General features: G+C 61.3%; 1 pseudogene; it reads right to left on the bottom strand.

Moving 5' to 3' along the window:
- Positions 1–227: 227 nt before the first annotated feature.
- Positions 228–18,417, bottom strand: part of LOC143642076 (putative RNA-binding protein 19) — a 32,896-nt pseudogene continuing 14,706 nt past the window's right edge.

The raw sequence follows: 18,417 nt of genomic DNA, 5'->3' as shown, positions 1-18,417 counted from the left end.
GTGTGGCTGTGACCCCTGCATGGCTGCTCCCGCCCCTGCTCCTGGGGCACAGTGCAGGTGTGGGCTCAGTGTCACCCGCGAGGCACCTGCCACCAGGATGCCCAGGTGTGGGCATCAGGCCCTGGCCCGAGGCTTCATCCCCGTCCACCCTGGACCTGTGAGGTGGGGCACACAGGGGTGGGGACGCCGTCCCATCCCAGCCCCTGACCACCTACCTCTGTGCCAGCTCACAGCTGAAGTGTCTGCTCGTCGCCGTCACAGTCACTGTCCTCCAGCTGCTCCAGGATCCCGTCCAACACCACAGACCGCTTCTTCTTCGGGGGCTCTGTGGGAGCCCAGATGCAGGAGAGGAGGACGCGGGGGCGGGGAGACGCAGGTCCAGGAGGACATAGACAGATGGGACATGCACAGGGAGGAGCAGGGGAGGCCAGGCAGGGGACATGGGGAGGGAAGGAGGGGAGAGGGAAGGCAACATGAGGAGAGGGAAGGGCAGGCAGCCTCTGGCCCCAGCCTCCCCGGCATCCTCTGTCCCAGGCCTCCCCGGCATCCTCTGCCCCCCCCCTCCCGCAGGCCTCCTCTGTCCCCCCCCCCACACCCCCGTGGGCCTCCTCCGTCTCCCCCCCCAACCCCCAACCCCCAACCCCGCGGACCTCCTCCATCTCCCCTCACACACCCCCGCCTCCCCCCACACACCCCCGCCTCCCCCAACACAGCCCCTCGGGCCTCGTCCGTCCTTCTCCCCTCCTACCTCTTCCCTTCCCCAGGTCCCAGGCCAGTCAAGTACGCTCCAGGGCTGAGGAGAGGAGCAAAAGCCACTCCTCTGACTGGAGGCCAGAGGCTAATGGCGTAAGAAGTGGCTGGCACACAGTAGGAGCTCAAAAATAAATCTGGGCGCACAGCTGTAGAACCCAGGGACCCCAGGGGTGGTGCAGAGTGACGATGAGGAGCGGCTTTGGAGAAGCGGGGACATCTGGCTTGGGCTTTGATGCAGGCTCCCCCTGACGGAGCACCTACTGCGTGCCATGGCCCTGCTCCTCTTAACGGCCCACAGTAGGTGTACAGAGGGGGAGTCAACCAGACGGAGGTCTAAGGCTATCCAGCTAGGAAGTGGCAGATCATGGACCTGACCTCCAGTCACACTTAAGTCACGTCCTCTCTGCTTCTCACGACTCTGGTGCTGGCCAGAGAAGAGCCAGGAGACCACAGCAGTCGGAGCGGGGGTGCTGGTTCCCTGGCCCTCCAGGTAGGAAACGGGACAGGGAAGCTGAGCTCTGGGCTGCCTGCTCTGTTAGTCCTTTTGCTAGTCTAACCACTCATTGGTGGGCAGCCTCACTCAATTTAAGGCTTTCTTTGTACAGAGGCAGCCTGAAGAACCTCATGTGCTCCCACTCCTCCTCCTCCTCCTCTGAGTCTGCAGGGGCCTCGTCCCCCCAGAGCCCTGGCCTCCTTCCACACTGGCCTGAGGACTCCCCAAGGGTGGTATCACAGTGCTTGGCCCAGGGTGGAATGTCTTGGTGCCCTTCCAGGGGCCCGGGGGGACTGACTGAGCCACCTCCCCCGTCTTACTGTCCGTCACTAAAGGGGACGTGGCCCTTCTTGTCCTCTCCACGCTGTGGTCTCCGTAAGCCCCTGTCACCTTCTCTCTGGGAACCCCAACCTCTTAGGACCCCTCTGAACATGTGCCCCAGGCATCTGTGACCTAAGAGACCCCATGTCCTCTGGGCATCACCTGAGCTGGCCCAGGCTGCAGCAGGTGCCCACCTGGAGCCCTCGCCCAGCTCCCTGCCCACCCTGCCCAGCCCGCCCACCAACGTGACAGCCTCCTTTGTCCTGTGCACCTCTGCGTCCCCAATCTGCGCCTGGCACTGGGTGGGCTCCCGAGTTCCCTGGGGTGAGTGAGTGGGCTCAGGTGGGGACACGCTGAGTTGCCCATGGGGACACAGAGGAGGGCCAGCGGCTGCATCGACACTGTTGGCCATGGAGAGGGACAGGGGACAGGATGCGGGGCTGGCAGCCTCCTCCCCCTCCCTGCCGCTGCTCAAGGCGAGGGCCGCGCTGATCGCCAGCCTCCGAGGTGCACAATGGCCTCTGAGATTGGATCCGTGGGCAGGTTACGGGCACCAGGAAATGGAAGGTGATGACACAGGCTGCGGCTGCCACCCACGCTCACGTGGGACACCCAGCGTCGGGGCAGGTGCTGGCTACACCCATGCAGAATGCACACCAACTGGCACCTGCACCTGCACCTGCACCTGCACCTGCACCTGCGCCCCCTGCAGCTGTGTCAGGTGTCAACACAGAGAGCCCAGTCACTCCAGCCTTCGGACAGGACAGTGCTTCCTAAGAGGGACCACAGGTCTTGGGGACCCAATTCCCAGCCTCTGTGGGGCGCTGCATGACCTAAGAGCCCTGTGTTCTGTGGCTCCTCCCAGGAGGATGGGCAGGGAGACGGGCCAGTTCAGGAGAAATTGAGGCTAAGGGACTCATTCTGGGCCTACAGAGGTCCAGAAAAGCCCAGGTACCCAAGATCCTGCTGTGGTCCTACGGTGATCAGCTGGGGACCGGGGAGCCCAAAGTCCCCAGGCCTCAGCCTCCCCATCTGTAAAATGACGAAGAAGAACACGGGGATCCTGGGTGGGTTCAGCCCAGCAGCGCAGCCCCTCTGAACACAGGGAGGACAGCAGCTGTCACCTGGCCCTTCCAGTGGGGAACACTCTAGCACCCACGACCCCACTCAAAATGCTTCCCCCTTGCAGATGCCCACAGCAAGCTGCTCCTTAGGGGTGGCCACCTGCAGCCAGCGGAAAGCCGAGTGCTGGGCTCTGGGTCTGGTCTGCAGGCGGCGGCCCACGCCCGGTCTCTGCCTCCTGCTCTAGGAACGCTCCCCCTCCCTCTTCAGACAGGAGACCAAGGCTCTGAGAGTTGGAAACACTGCCCAGGGCAGAGGGAGCGGCCGGGGCTGGGAGCCGCGATCCCAGGGCCACAGGCAGAGGTGACCAAGGGACCTAAGGAGCCTGGTGCACAGCCAGGCCCTGGTTCAAAAACGGAGGATTCCATGACGGCCGGAGCAGAACCCTAACCTCGGCCTGTGTGGCCGTGCAGTCACCTGCCCAGGGGCCAGCTGTGTTCCAGAACCTCCTTCCTAGAAGAGGGAGACCACTGCCTTCCAGAAACCAGGACTCAAAGCAAGGCCACCCTAAGGAAGGCCACTGACACAAGGGGATGAGGCCTCTAGGGACCTTTGCCGGCGCCAGGGCCTCGGCCAGAACCAGTGTCCAACAGGGCTCCTAGCACACTGGGCTGCAGGGACAATGAACGAGAGCATGGGGACATGCCCAGCCCAGCCCAGCCCAGCCCCAAGGCCTCCCAAGTGCCCTCAGTCCTGGCCACCTCTGTCCCAGCACCATCCCCACAAGTGCCCTGGTATGGAAGGCCATCATGTGAAACATGGGCAGAAGTGAGACCTGTCCAGCGAGTCCTTCAGCTCTGTGCACAGGGGCTTGTGCCTAAGGGCAGAGGCCCCAGAGCCTGCCCTGCATGCCCCCAGCCCACAGCCTCTCCGCCCGGGGGACTTTCAGGTGGAGATTAGGGAAGGGCACATGGCAGACCAGACAGGGACGTCTGGACCAAACCTCCTTCCTTATTTAGGAATCTGAAGTGACTTAGGTCTCTGGGTACATGCTGGGGGCTGAGGCCCCTTCTGCCCTGCCCCTGCTGTGGGGTGGAGTCTGCTGGAGCCACTGTGCGCTGGGGCCCTGCAGAGTCTGGGGCCCCCAGCTGTGACCACAGTGCCTTTGAGCAGGTGGCAGGGGCAGCAGAACTGGGGGCAGGTTCCCTAGAGCCTGACCCAAGGCAGCTAGGGAGGCTAGGAGGGTGGGACGTGACTAGGGAGGGAGGCAAGTGGGAAGGACTCGGTCCTGCCACTGATGGCAGGTCCTCCCGCCTGCTGCTCCTGCCAGATGCCTCATCTCATCTCAACCTCTGAACAGCTCCAGGGAGGGTAGCCATGCAGTGAGGGAAGGAGGAGGGTGATAGTCTGAGGTGCCTGAGGCCTGAGGGGACAGGGCTCGGGCTCAGGAGCTGGTTTCCCTACTGGGAAATGGGGCTGAGGACAAATCCCAGGCTCTGATGACCACGGGACCCGAGGATGGAAACAGCCCGGTCCCCTAGCCTGGCCCAGCATGCAGGACCACCAGATCGCCCCTGCGCCATCGGGAACCACGGTGCCTGCCTCATGAGCTCTGCACGGTCTGAAGCCAGGAGAAACCGAGGCCCAGGAAGCCAGTGGCCGGGCAGGGGGTGGAGCCGCTCTGCCCACCCTGCTCCACGGTGTGTGGACTCTGAGCTTCCCACAGCAGTCCCTGAGCCGCCCACAATGACCCCAAGGAAGTGAGGGTCCGCAGGGCCTCTGGCGCCCGTCTGGGCATCACCAAGGATGGACTACTCACAGGTGGGAGCACAGCGAGGTCAAGTGCAGAGGGCAGAGCCCTGGGGGGCCCAGCCGAGGCCTTTGGGGCCGGGGAGCCTGCTGCGTGGGCTCCCTCCTGAGTCTCCACAGGCTCTGGGCTGTGGAGGGCCTGGGGCTGCCTGAAACAGTGCCACGTGGTGCCCCACACGGCACCTGGTAAAAACAACACGCTGGCGGAGGCACAGCGTCCCCAATCAGACCAACCAGGGGACGACAGGCCCTTCCAGACCCAGGAGGAAGACAAAGGGTGGCAGAGAGGAGCCTTCCCAGCCCGGCTCTGGGTCAGACCAGCTGAAACCCTCAGCCGTCGTGGTGGTGGGATCCCAGGCAGGACTTCCCTCCTCGTCTCCAGTCTCCCTGAGGGTGTAGGGATGGTGGCTGCTCCTCCCTCACAGGGCTGCATGTGGCACAGGGGGACAGGTGCACAGAAGGCGCTGGGCACAGACACAAGACCGAGAGCGTGCCACACGGGCTGGTGGTTCTTCCTACACCTGGGAGGGCAGCCTGCAGAACCAGCCTGACACAGAGCACCAGACTGTCCCCCGGCCCTGAGTTCCTCCCCTGGCAGGTGACCTTTGCTGGCTGGTGGCTTTGTCTAAGATCTGGGGCTTCCCTGGAGGAGCCTCAGTCCTTGAGCAGGCTCACAGCGACCCCTGCTGTCCGCCACTCAGAACTGCCTCAAACCATCAGCCAGTGCCACCCAGGAGGCCTGGAGAGGGAGCAGGGAGAGGGAAGGGCCTGGTTCCCAGGTCTGGGAAACTCCTCCAGGACAATGCAGGGAGGGGATGCTCCTATAATTAAGTTCAGGAAACACTAAGTCCTGAAATAGGCAGGGAGCTTGAGATCAAAGAAAGTCCTTCCGCCCTCACTGCCCACCTTTATTCCTCTGGATAAGTGTCACCTAGAGGCACCAGGGAGCCTAGAGGAACTGTGTTTCCCAGGGACATTATTTCCTGATCCACACACGCTGTTCTCAGCAGCCTGTGCTGAACTGGCAGGTCTTAAATTGGACTCTTTAAGCAGCAGACACCAAGAACTGCCCCAATGTGGCTCAGAACCACGGGGACAGGCAGTGTCCCTGTGGCAGGCACAGAGCCGACAGCGAGTCCAGCCCGATCTACCTGCTGCACTTCAGGGAGGACTCCTCTCCTGGAATCCCCAGGCCTCGACCCTCCTACCACTAATGTGGCACTTAGCTGCCCTTCCTCGTGTCCCAAACTGGTCTGAAGTGCTCAAGAACAGGGACAACAGGGGCGGAGCCGTGGTCTCCTGGGTCTTGCACTGGAGGCCTGACCCCAGGTCTCAGAATCTCACTTGAGACCAGCTCCTTGCATCAATAATCAAGTCAATCGAGGTCACTGGGGTGGGCCCTAAGCCAGAGTGACCGGTGCCCTTTAAAAGGTATGTGGGCATCGAACCCAGGACAGGCCTACGCAGGAAAGCCCCCTGTGGGCACTGGGATGCCATCACAGCCAAGGAGGGCTGGACAGGCCGCCCCTCACCGCCGAGCCCTCGGAAGGAGCCACTGCTGCCAACGCCTGGCCTTGGGCTTCTGGCCTCCAGAACCCTAAGGCAGGCAGTCTTTGCCGATGAAGGCCCCAGGCATGGCCCCCTGCTCCAGCAGCAAGAGCAGACGGAGGCAAGGGACTCTAACTTCTATGCCACAGAAGTGTCTGCTAAAACTCTCGGTGGCTGCCCACCAGGCCGCTATCCAAACCTCTGCCGGGCACAGAAGCCACTTCTCAACGGGAGTCTGCCTCCCTTTCCAGGGCACCTCCCGCCTCAGCCTCTGCCACCAGGCTGCTTGGCCTCCTTGCCTCCAGGCCCCAGTCTGACTTGGAGACCACATGGTCCTCCTGGTATAGCCTCCTGCGCTGAAGCCACCAGCTCACATGTCCCCGGCTACTGTGGGTGCCTGGGGACAGGGACCGTATCTCCTCTGGTCTACTGTCCTGGGTGCCCACGGCCTGGTGGCCCAGGGCCTATTGGGAATGAAGGAGCAGCAGTCACTGTGGCCACACGCACAGGCACCCAGGACGGTATCGGGCTGACTCACACTGCACCCCACCAATTCTGCACCCACCAATTCTGCAAGGCCAAGGGCTGCTGGACGGGACTGCATGGCTGTGAAAAGGACAAAGGACCGTCCCTGCTCATGCTCTGAAGCCTCAGGGCTGGACAACACAAGAACAGAGGCCAACAGCGTCAGGACAAGGTCCAGGGCTAACGGAGGGGCCAGGAGGCCTGTGCCTGCCGATTACCTACTGGCCAGGGAGATGCAGGATTACTGACGTGGTGGAATGTTCTAGAAGTTCCATATCGGGGTCTTTTCCCTTGGAACTGAGGGGGAAGCCCACAATCCATCCTTTTTTGCTATGCCTGAGGATTCCCTGGGTGCCAAGGCGTGGGAACAAGGGAGGCCTTGGTTGCTGATGGGTGCTGATGGGTGCTGCTGCTGCCCACCACGCACACAGCTCAGGACCACCTGAGGACCTGCGAAGGCTCTGACTCAGAGCCTGGGCCCAGGACCTCTCCAACAGCACGGCAGGGGTCCCCAGGAGAGGAGGGGCTGTTCTGCACAAGCCTGGACCCCCCAGGGGTGGTCTCCCCAGAACCGCGTCCTTCCACGAGAACAGGGTACCTGCTTTGTTCTTCTTCCTGTAGACGCAGCAGCTCCTCACGGCCCCCACTTTGGAGAACACCTGGAAAGAGGAACATGCAGCCCCTGCACTCCCAGGCCCTCCCGCCAACCGCGTAGGCATAGCTCCTTATGGGCTACGCGCCCACCGCAGGAACGGGGAGCAGGGGGCATGCAGACTGCCCTCAGGTGCTGCTCCTGATGTGCTGGCCTGTGCCAGGTCCCCATGCACCCACCCATCCAGTGACCCCGAAGGCACATTCAGATGGGTGGCTGAGGGTCTGGGGTCCTCAGCTGCCAGCCAGGCTCTGAGCCACCACGCAGCCCTCCCCCCCAAATTTGCCTTGTGGAGACCTGGGTCGCTCTGAGGGGGTGAGTGATGGCCAGTCCCCCAGGCCTCCCGAGGTGGCAGCTAGGCTGGTTCTTGCTCCACTTATAGAAGGAAGAACTGGGGCACAGAGCCGTTGAGGGGTTTGCTGCAGAAGCCGGGTGTCAGTCTGGACACGTGGAGCCTACTGACCCCAGGCCTGACCTCACTGCCCTCAGTGCTTAAAGCCAAAATAATTAAACAACAACAACAAAAAACAAACAAACAACAACAAAAAGCCTCTAAGTCACATCCCACCCTGTATTTCCCTTTCCCTTCTCTGTCTCCCTGGGGCCTGGCTGGGGACAGCTCCATGTGGCTCTGTCTGCATCTTGAGGACCAAAGACAGGCAGGTGCTCAGTACCGTCTAGCAGGCAAGCGACGGGGAGCAGGAGGAGTGGGGACCCCAATGCACACACTCGCAGCAGGCAGGTGCGTCAAGCATGGGGCTCTGTACTGCAGGGTCTCACTGTCCCAGTCAGACCTTCAAACCACCCAACGGGAACTTCTACTCATGTCTCATGACCTAGGCACAGACAGGCTGCAGGACTCGCCCACTTCAGGAGTGAGGCCAGGATCCAGACCCGAGAGGACTGACCCCAATCACGGCTCTACACTCAGGTGCTGGGACAGGAGTCCTGTGCGCTGGGTGTGCTTCTAATGAGCTGTGTGACCTCAGGACAGTGAAGCAGCCTCTCTGAAGCTCAGTCTCCAATCTGAACTAGATGGTCCTGGCTGGGCCTTCAGCTCCAGGGCCTTTACTCCTGAGGATGCTCTTGAGCTGCTGTTTGCGCATCACTGAGAAACGCTGATCCCTGATGTCCCACACCACGCCAGGAGTGACCGTGACACCACAAGGATCACAGCTGGCCCGAGAGACTCAAGGCCACCTGCCTGAGACACTGCTAGCTGCACCTCTAGAGGCCAAGCCAGGCGTGGAAGTCGGTGGCTGAGAGGCGGACTGTGGCACACAGGCAGATTCAGGGCTCGGGCTTCATTACAATCAGGTGCAGAATGTGCTTGCTGCCCCCTCCGGGCTCCCTTGGCCTCCAGCAGGGCTGTTATCAGTCGTGAGCAGCTTTCCAGGACCCCCCCCCCCACACACACACACCCAGAGCCCTTTATCTGGAGGTGCAGGTCTTGGTGGTGGGGAGATAACATGGCCGCCCCCCTGGAGACCAGAACAGAAAGCCGAGCAGAGCTGCCAGAGATGCCCTCCTGCCCCGCCCAGCCCAAGACATGGCAGGTCCCCCTCCTGTCATCCTGGGGAAAATGACATCTGGAACAACGGGCAGAGAGCGGGGTGGGGAGCAGCAGGGGAGAGGGCACAGCTCAGGGGACCAGGACGGGGGGTTGTGTAGGCAACATGGTCAGAAGAGAAAGACGGGCTCAGGGCGCTGACCCAGGAGGTTACGTGAGCCCAGCGGGTGGACGTCACACCACGTCCTGGAGCAGATCCAGGCTGAGGCCTCCTCTGTCATCCAGTGAGCAGAAGCCAGACCCTCCAAGAGGCTGGACACTGTCAGGACACTCAACACCGACCTGAGGACAGGGGACAGGGCCTCAAAACCAACCAGAGGACTGGGGACAGAGGAGCATTCTGACAGGGTCCAGACACGGGTACCAGGAAGCCATTGTTCATGCTCTAGAGCCCGTATGCCCCCAGGGCCCCCCTCTGACACCACCTGTGACCAGCTGAGAGATGCTGGGAACAGTCGTTTCACGCCTGTCTTGGTCACCCTGGGCAGCAGCCACCAGTTACAGACAGGTGTTCCCACCACGTGGGGGTGTTGGTGGCCAGCAGGCTGCATCTCCCGCGTCCTCAGGAGGGTGCCTGGGCACCACTCTCTCTGTCAGGGTCAGAAACAGCCTGAGAGGAGGCAGCCAGCCCAGTCCCAGAGCGGGGGCCGAGGATGGCACTACCCACGTCACTAGCATGGCGGCCAGTTCCCCAGCAGTGGCTCCTGAGTGGAAGGACATGGAGGGCAGGCCAGCAGGCAGGGAGCAGATGTCACTCTGCCTTCTGTCACTGCTGGGGCCTGGCACTCCGCAGGGTGCTGTGGTCAGCAAGGCAGATGCTGCTGTGGAGTGGACCCTCTGGTGGGAACAAACTCAGGCAGCAGCCAGCCGCGAGGGGCGGTCACCTCACGTGGCACAGACGGTCAGTCCTGAAGACCCATGGGGAGTGGACATGAGCCGCGGGCATGGCAGAAGGCCTGTGCTCAGAGAAGGCTGCGGAATTCAACTGACACTGGCTGACCAGAGACGACTCCTCCTCTACTTTTTTTTTTTAAACCGTAAAACACTTTAATTTTTTGTAAATATACGGGAACAACGAGGGTGGTAAACAAGAGACGGTCTATCTTTAAGAGGAAAATCCTCATCTTAGTAAACTGAGCAACTGGAAGCCCTGTGTGTGGGGGGGGTGGGCAGAAGGTAAAATCTTAACATCTGGGTCAAACAACCCAATACTCAGAACCTCCCTCCAGGTGTCTATTCTAAGACGTGGTCGTGGTCTCCAGACTACGTGGTTCCATGGGAAGCTGCCTGGCTCCTAGGGGCAGCTGGGGGACGGGGAGGGTCTCAGGTTTTGGCATCCTGACGGGGCGAGGGCCGGGGCCCAGCCATGACCTGCAGTGTGCCCCACAGTCCTGAAGGACATCCTCATCCTGCCTCAAATGCCCCACTGTGAGGGCTACCCAGGGGGCTGGCACCCCTGTGGCTGGGGACACACATTGGTCTTTCCTTTCCTGCCTGGGCAGTCGCTGGACACCAGAGGGCGCTGAGCCACTCCAAGAACACACCCCCAGCCCCTCAGCCACCTGTGGAGCTCTGGGCTTTCATGGGCTCTTCTGGGTATGAAGAGATCTAGGTTTTCTCCCCTTAACCGTTAGCTGACAAACTAAAAATATGCTACATTACGTTGCACTCCTAATTCTGATCTCTTTTTCTTTTAGTACCAGGAACTGCATTCAGGGGTGCTTCACCACTGAGCCCCAGCCCAGCCCTATTTTGTATTGTATTTAGAGACAGGGTCTCACTGAGGCTGCCTTTGAACTCAGGATCCTCCTGCCTCAGCCTCCTGAGCTGCTGGGGTGACAGGCGTGGGCCTCATCACCCGGCTCTGATGCTGTTTTTCAGGGATGTTTCAACACCTGCATAATCAGAGACCCAGACCCGCTGATCTGCGGATTAACAAAGCCGTAAAGCAGTGGTCTCCTGAACAGCTCCTGGCTCTCCGCCCACCCCTCGCCTACCCTCCCACGATATTGACCTGTTCTTGCGGTTTCTGGCTCCACCATGTTTTTTTTCCCCGCAGATGCTTCTTGGGCTCTTTCCCCTGTGGGGCTGTGCTGGAGAAGACGCCAACTGGAGCCCACTCAAGATACAGGGGGACATGGTGGAACTGCAGAGGCAAAGGTGCCAACACTGTGGGTCCCTGACACGGGACACAGCTGAGAGGGACTCAGTCCCATGTGCAGATGACGCGCTCCAGGGTCGAGAAGATGGGTGCTCGGCAGGGCAGAGGAGCCAGGATACGTGCAGCCCAGAACCCCAAGTGCTCTGGGTGCCTGAGGAAAACACTCGGGCCCAGGCTGAGAGGCAAAGGCCACGTCTCTGTCGCCTTGACCTGCGGTGGGTTCCAGGTGCCCTGTGCGCTTTCTCTAGTCAGAGGATGAAATGGGGACTGTGACAAGGGGAGGAACTGCTGGCACAGGGCAGTTCCAGGGGAAGTCAGCAGGTCGCAAAGCCAAGAGCGTTCGTGTTGCCGTTCAGAGGCGACCTGTGTGCCAGGGGTTTCTTAAAAAAGGTTGAGACAGCCACTGCTAACAGCCACCTCAGTAGAAGGCCCCTGAATAGCTCAGGGCAGGGTGGAAGGGAGACTTGTCAACTTACAGCCTTTGGGACTCTTTTAAAATTTCATACTGCATTCAAGCCTCAAAGATTAATTATGTCCAGGAAAAAAAAAAAAAGCAGCCGGGGGCGGTGGCGCACACCTGTAATCCCAGTGGCTTGGGAGGCTGAGGCAGGAGGATAGCAAGTTTGAGGTTAGCAAGATCCAGATCAGCCTCTACAACTTGGTGAGGCCTTAAGCAACTTAGTGAGACCCTGTCTCAAAATAAAATATAAAAAAGGGCTGGGGACGTAGTTCAGTGGGTAAACACCCCTGGGCTCAATCCTTGGTATAAAAAGAAAAAAGAAAAAGAAAAAAATGTGCTCGGGAGGGAGAGGGAGCAACCTGGGGGTGGGACAGTTGGCGGTGCCACTTAGGAGTTGTGTGGCTTCAGGTCACTGGGCCTCAGAGGAGGTAGCTGACAGGGGCGGTCAGTGAAAAAACACCTGTCAGAGTCAAAGGGGAGGCTGCGCCTGGACAGTGCCTTTGCCATCGTCCACTCTGGTGATGGGGACTCCTTCCCAAAGCAGCGGGGAAGGAAGGGGGCGGCCGCAGTCCAGGCACAGCTCCTGGCCGGGCCACCAGAGACATTGCAATTTCACGGGCCAGGCTCTCACCAAGCCCTGATGGTGCAGTGGGCAGGGCCCCAGCTGGGAACCCCCCAGGGCTGGAGGGGGCCAGGAAGGCCTGCCTGCTGGTGACTAGGGATCACGACCTGCAAAGCACTAAGGGGCCTGGCAGACAAATGACCTGTGGTGGGTGAAAGGTGGCTCCCCAAGAGATGGCCATCTAGACCCCCAAGACCTATCAGTGCATCCCCTGCAAGTACCATCAAGACCCCGAGATGGTCCAGGGTTATCTGGGTGGGCTATAAGCCCAGGAGAGGGATCTGGGACCAAGAAGAAGGCCACGTAAAGATGGGGCAGGGACGGGAGTGGCGCAGGGAGCTGACAGACGCCAGGAGCCCAGCAGTGGGCAAAGGCAGGACAGGTCCTCCCCAGAGCCCATGGAAGCCCTGGCCACACCTTGCTCTTGGACGCCTGACTGCCTGCCAGCTCTGTGACAGGTGCACTGTGTGGTCTTAGGCCACCTGGCTCACGGCCACTGTCATGGAGCCCCAGAGGCCCCTGTGCTGCGGATACACACGTGTGCACACGCGGATGGCCCTGTATGCAGGACAGGCCGCAGCTCACCACAGGCGTGGACGGCGCCAAGCGAACCAGGGAGACCCAAGTCGGGACAGGAAAGGAAGGCCGAGGATGGCCGGAGCTGGGCAGGGGCCCAGGGAGCTTCCTGTAGCGCCCTCAGGGAGGGCTGGGGGGCGGGACCAGCACCAAGGTGGAGCCAGGTGGAGCCCGTGCTGGGCAGTGGGCACACCAGCTCCCGGGCCCTTTCCCTGCAGAAGCTCCCAGTGGCCTACCTTGGAATAGGCCAGGTGTCAGAAGGCCTTGCGGGCCTCCAGGGGCTCCAGGAACTCCACGATGGCAGTGACGCCATCCTCGGGCAGCAGCACGCGGTCCAGGCTCCCGAAACGGCCTACGGTCTCCTGCACTCGGCCGCCAGGGTGCCTGCCGGGAGGTTCTTGGCCAGAATCACAGTCTTGCTTCGTTCTGCTGCCGCCTGCAGGGAGGAGAGGCCACATGAGGGACGGCAGCAGGGCTCTTCAGCTGGACACTGGCACTGACCTGGTGGCCTCTAGTCAAGGTGCGCACCTGGGAGCTCAGTGGCCAGGCACCTGGGAGGACCCAGGAGGCGCCACCCGCTGGCTCCACAGCCAACAGGCAGCTCCGCTGAGGGCGAAGGCACAAGGCGCCTGGTGAGACCCCCAGGATCGAATCCCAGCCCCAGCTGAGTCACCAGTTCCTGACAGTGACTGACCACAGCCCAGCTGGACCTCCCAGGCACCCTGCCACTGGGCAGTATTTGAGATCGGCACCTCACCGTGGAGGGCTCTTCCAGGCACTGAGGACCACCTGCGGCCACAGGCGTAGGAAGCAGAAGCACCAAGGAGCCCGTGCCCCCAGGAGCAGCCCACTGCCCACAGGAGCTGGCTGTCACTGTCCTTGGGAGGGGCAACTCTGAGGTTGAGCCCTAGGTTTGGTTCCAGTCACCACAGGACCCCCCCACACCCCCAGCCTCCCCTGAGGCCATCCCCAGCTCTTCAGCAGCAGCAGTCGACTCCCCAGAGGTGGGGTCAGCGGGGCAGTGGGCACCCACCTGGCTGAAAAAGTCCAGGCTGACGCCATTGTCGATGAGGAAGCACTTCTTGGACCAACTGAGTCTCCCAGAGGGCCACAGGCACAGCCACACTGCCCTTGGTCTCCTGTGGGGAGAGGAAAGGAGGCCGGGCCCGTCAAGCAGGGCCTAGCCAGCCGGGCAGGCCCAGCGGGGAGGGGATTCAGGGTGCTGTCGCCCACCCACACTGAGGTGGGGCCCATGCTCTGGCGCTACACCAGCTCTGCCCTCCCCAGCCACGCATCCCCACCCACCCTGGGGCTCTTCCCTTCCCACAGTGGGCAGGTCTCTGTGAGGCTCCTCTTGCAGACCTGGGGCTTCTGCATGCGCTGACCTTGACCCCGTTACAGCAGTCCTTGCTTCTGTCACCTCCCCACTCGCCCAGTTTCCTGCCACAGCCCCCCCCCCCAAGCCCTCCTCTCTTCCCCTGCCTCCTCAAGGTGGCACTACAAGGCGGGACCCCTGTCCCGGGACTGCTAAGCCCCAGTGCTCAGAGGACACATGCAGGACCTAAGCGGCTATGGCTGTCCCTCCAACTCAGGCCAGGCTGCCCTCCCCAGTCCAGCAGCCACAAGCCACCACAGGACCAGGCACCTGAAGTGTGGCATGTTCAGATCCAGGTTGTGCTACCCACAAAATACAGTGGAATGGGGGAAAGAAGGGAGGAAACACAGTGTGGCTTTTTACGTTGCTCACGTCAAAGTGACGAGGCTCTAGACGTCAAGTTGAAGACGGTGTCTCGTTAAGACTAGTTTTGCCTGTTTCTTTGTACACTTGTGGCCACTGGGACGCTCACAATTACACGCGGGGCTGACCTTCTACTTCCAACGGACAGCACTGACCCTAGTGCCGTGAGGGAGGGTAAAGGACAATGGAGAAAGCAGCTAATGGGCAGAACCAAGGGACTTCCTTTGCCAAGTGGCTGAAAAACACTCTGGGGTTTGCTTGAATCGATCCCAGCAGAGGGCGACCGTGGACAGCATTTGGAAGGAAGTCTGTGGACTCAACGCGCACAAGACCCTCGTGCTCACTCACGTGGTCGAACACTTGGCTCTTGGTGGCACTGTACTTCTGCGCGATGGCATCGGCCACAGCATTGGGCTCCATGAACAGCGTGTTCCAGCTGTGGGAGCTGAGGGCAGGGGCAGGCAGAACTGGTCAGGCTGGGACCAACAGAGGTCTTTCGCAGACACCAAAACTGCCATGAGCCTCGCCGGTCTTCCCTGCCCGCCCCCCGCCAGCTCTCCTGTCCTGGGCGAGCACCCGGCCTGCAGTGAGGCCGCAAACCCAAGCCCTGACAAGTGTCGGCATCTGCCCTGTGCCAGGGACCCAGCCCTTGGTGACACCTCAGAACCTATGTTGGCACAGTCCCACTCTCCCAATGTGCAGCGGGGACACTGAGGCCCTGAAGGCCCCACCCTACAGAGGGAAAGGGCCCAGGCGGCTGAGCCTGGACGGGTGCAGAGGCCACGCAGGGCGGACGAGGACCTGGAGCTGCGGGCTTTGTCCTCGGACGCCTTCTTCTTCTTGTAGGACTAGCCGAGGACGTCCGCGTCCTCACTGGCTTCCTTCCTGATGGTGGACGGCAGCACGTGCAGCATCCTGCCCTGAGGAGACAGAGCAGGAGGTAAGCAGAGCCCTGCCCTCCATTGTGTCCCCTCCTCATAAGCCAGCTGGACTCAGCACTGAGCCCTGATGGGAGACGGGGACGGCAGACAGAAAGCCACGTGGTCACTCTCCGTCCATCTGAGGCTGGGGGTACCTGACACAGCCACGCCAAGGGGACTGTACCCTCTGTGAGCACCCCACGGGCCCTGACTCCCCCAGCAGACCCAGCATAGGTGTCACTTTTAGCTGCACACGGCAGGGGCCAGTCTGGCCCAGTGCTTGCGAGACCAATATGCCATGAGCAGATGGATGGAGGAGCACTGGAGATGGCCTGGCCTGGGCCTGTGCACACCGCAGGGGGACACTGGGAGAGCAGCAGCTCCCTGGTTCCTCAGGGCCACCCACACGCCCCAGCAAGCTCCCCTCTCACAGTCGTCCCTTCGAGTAGTTCACTGGGGGTGACCGCATGGCAGGCCACTGTGGGTCCTGGGACCCAGAACGTGGACGCACGCCTTGCGTAGCCTTCTCCGTCGCCAGGCTCAGTGACCCGGTGCCCACAAGCCACCTGGAACACCTGTCCATCCACGGCCGAATAGGCCTTCACCGCGAGCTCGGGGAACATGAAAGTGACAAAGGCGAAGCCCTTGGGCTTCTTGGTCAGGCAGTCAATGGGGTAGTGGAGCTCCGTCAGGGGACCTGAGGACAGGGAGGCGTCAGCCTGCTGGAGCTGGAGCTGGGGCTGAGCTCAGGTTGAGAGAGGACCGGGCACTAAAGGGTAGGCCACACGAACACAGAACAGCTGCGCTGTGCCAGCCACCAGGCCCAAGGACAAGGGCGTCATTTCATAGTCCCTCATGTCTACTAAGTGGGGGAGGAGGGGCACTTGGCTCCATCCCGCTTCACATGCAGCCTGCCCTGGGCCGGTCACCTCACCCACTCAGGCCTCCTCCTCTCGCCTGTGCATGGCATCACAGTCTCCAAACGCAGGGTGGCCTCAAAGGTCCAAGAGTCAGTGTGTGGTTACTACCCAGCACCAGCTACACTTAGTGCCGCAGAAGTGTTTGTGACTCTGTCCTACTCAGAGGACACTGTCTGCAGTGGACACTCTGAACACCAGGGTGTGACCGCGTCCCCTCTGTGGGTCTTCCTCTTCCCAAATGGGCACTTGGAGCCTATGGACAATCCCTCTTCTGTCCTGTGCAGCACTGTTGTGTGGCCAGGGCACCAGCCTGTGTGGGAGGACCTGGGGAGCAGGACAGCATGGCCAGACCTTGAGGTCCCATGTGGAACCTCTGTGGACGTCACACTGTCTCTGATGCTCCATATCCAGGTCAGTCTCCCAAGAGACAGGGGCTCGGGCAGCACTTCCAGACGGTGCCCCTTGAGCCACCCCTCCCCACAGACTCGGCCCAGTGTGGCCGAGCGCGACCACAGGCCTGCAAGTTCCCAGTCCAAGAAGTAACGACCACGGCAAGAACAAAGGTCCCTGGCTGTGGCCTCTTCTCTGAAGCTCATTTGGATGGAAGACGAGAAAGGACAGCCTTCCCAGGCAGAGGAGCACTGCAGGCACGGGGGGCTGTGCTGCCACTGGATCCCATCACCGAGCAGCCAAGGAAGCCCAAGAAAACACCTCCACCTCTCTAGCTCGGTGCTTGGAGAGAGAGTGAGAATCCCAGCTCTGCGGGCGTCTTGGCTATGCCTGTAATCCCAGCGGCTTGGGAGGCTGGGGCAGGAGGATCAAGGCCAGCTTCATTGACCTACCAAGACCCTGTCTCAAAGTCAGGGAGCCCGGGACGCAGCGCCGCGCCTCCTTACCCAGGTACTCCCAGTTGCACTTCAGGGCTCTCTTCACCTCCTCTTCACTGCTGAAATCCTCAAAGATGTAGCCTGAGAGGGGACCACGACAAGGTAACTGCCTGCCCTGCCAACGCTCGGAGTCAGAGGACGTGGGCACCTGGCTAGGTGCAGAAAGCGGGAGCCGTCACGGCACAGGCTGACCCCCCACCTGGACACCCTTTGGAGGAGCACTCAGCACCCGACTGGCATTGCGGGTAAAGGCGCAAAAACCAGGCCCCTTCTGCCTTCCTCTCAGCCTCACCCCTTCCCTGATCATGTTCTGCAGAGAAGAAACGCTCACGATGGCCGCTGTGACCCAGCCCAGCACTGGAGGGTCACCTCCACACAACCCTGCCTGCAGCTCCAGAGGCCGTGACTACACAGCAACAAGCAGGTGCGGAGGCCTCCACAGCCTCAACCTCACTGGGCCTTGACCCGTGAAGCCGCCAAGCAGCACCCCGTCTACACCACCACAATCTCCCCCAGTCTCCCCCACCAGCGCACACAAGCAAAAGCCTCCAATGCCTCCGGCTGCCAGCGGGCCTTTCTAAACCCGAGGCTGTCCTAAGCCCTGAGCCGCCACTGGGCCCAGGCTCCCCCATTTACTGCAGCCCCAGGGCCCAGCCCAGCTCTCGCCCCCGCACTTCCACCTGGGTCATTTGGTGCTCTCAACAGCGTCATGCTCAGGTGCTGGCTCTCTCCAGCACCAGGGCCTTCAAGATGCTGTCCCTGAGCCCCAACAAGGCAGGTACCTTCCTCCTGGCTCCCTGCCTGGTTTCTGAGGTGCCATGAACCAGTGGCCCTGCCACCAGCACCAACACCAACAGCTGCACTCTGAGCGTGCCCAGTGCTCACACTGTCCGGGGCTGACCCTGACCCTTCCCAACTGCACGATAGGTCTGACCCCTTATGCAATCGGGGAAAGAAAGCTGAGTTCCTGTCCCAGGTCACAGGGCTCCTAAGTGGCTGGCTGGGCTGAACCTGGGCAGGGGCTCTGTCCCCCGCCCCTCATACTGCCCTCTGCTGAGCTCCAGCAGTAATGGCTGCCTGAATGATCAGCCTGGTGAGCTGGGCGGGAGAGCTGGGGAGGGACGAGACCCGACACAGCAAGGGCACTGGACCACCCCGACGCAGGAGCACCTTTCTCCTTGGGTGCCAGCTCAGCCAGACCTGACCACTCTGCCCAGGTGGCCTCTTCCTGCCAAGGCACTCCCAACCCCAGGGTCCAGACATCCAGTGGCCACAGAGCCTTAGTATGGTTCTCTGAGATGTGGCTATTCTGCCAGCGGACATCTGGGGAGATGTGGTCTGGGGCAAAACCACGCATGCGCAGAGAGGTAGAGCACTGCCCACCCACAGAGCCGCCCATG

Source organism: Callospermophilus lateralis, chromosome 1 (assembly GCF_048772815.1).
Source record: "Callospermophilus lateralis isolate mCalLat2 chromosome 1, mCalLat2.hap1, whole genome shotgun sequence".
NCBI lineage: Eukaryota > Metazoa > Chordata > Mammalia > Rodentia > Sciuridae > Callospermophilus > Callospermophilus lateralis.
This window is presented reverse-complemented; position numbering and strand designations above follow the sequence as displayed.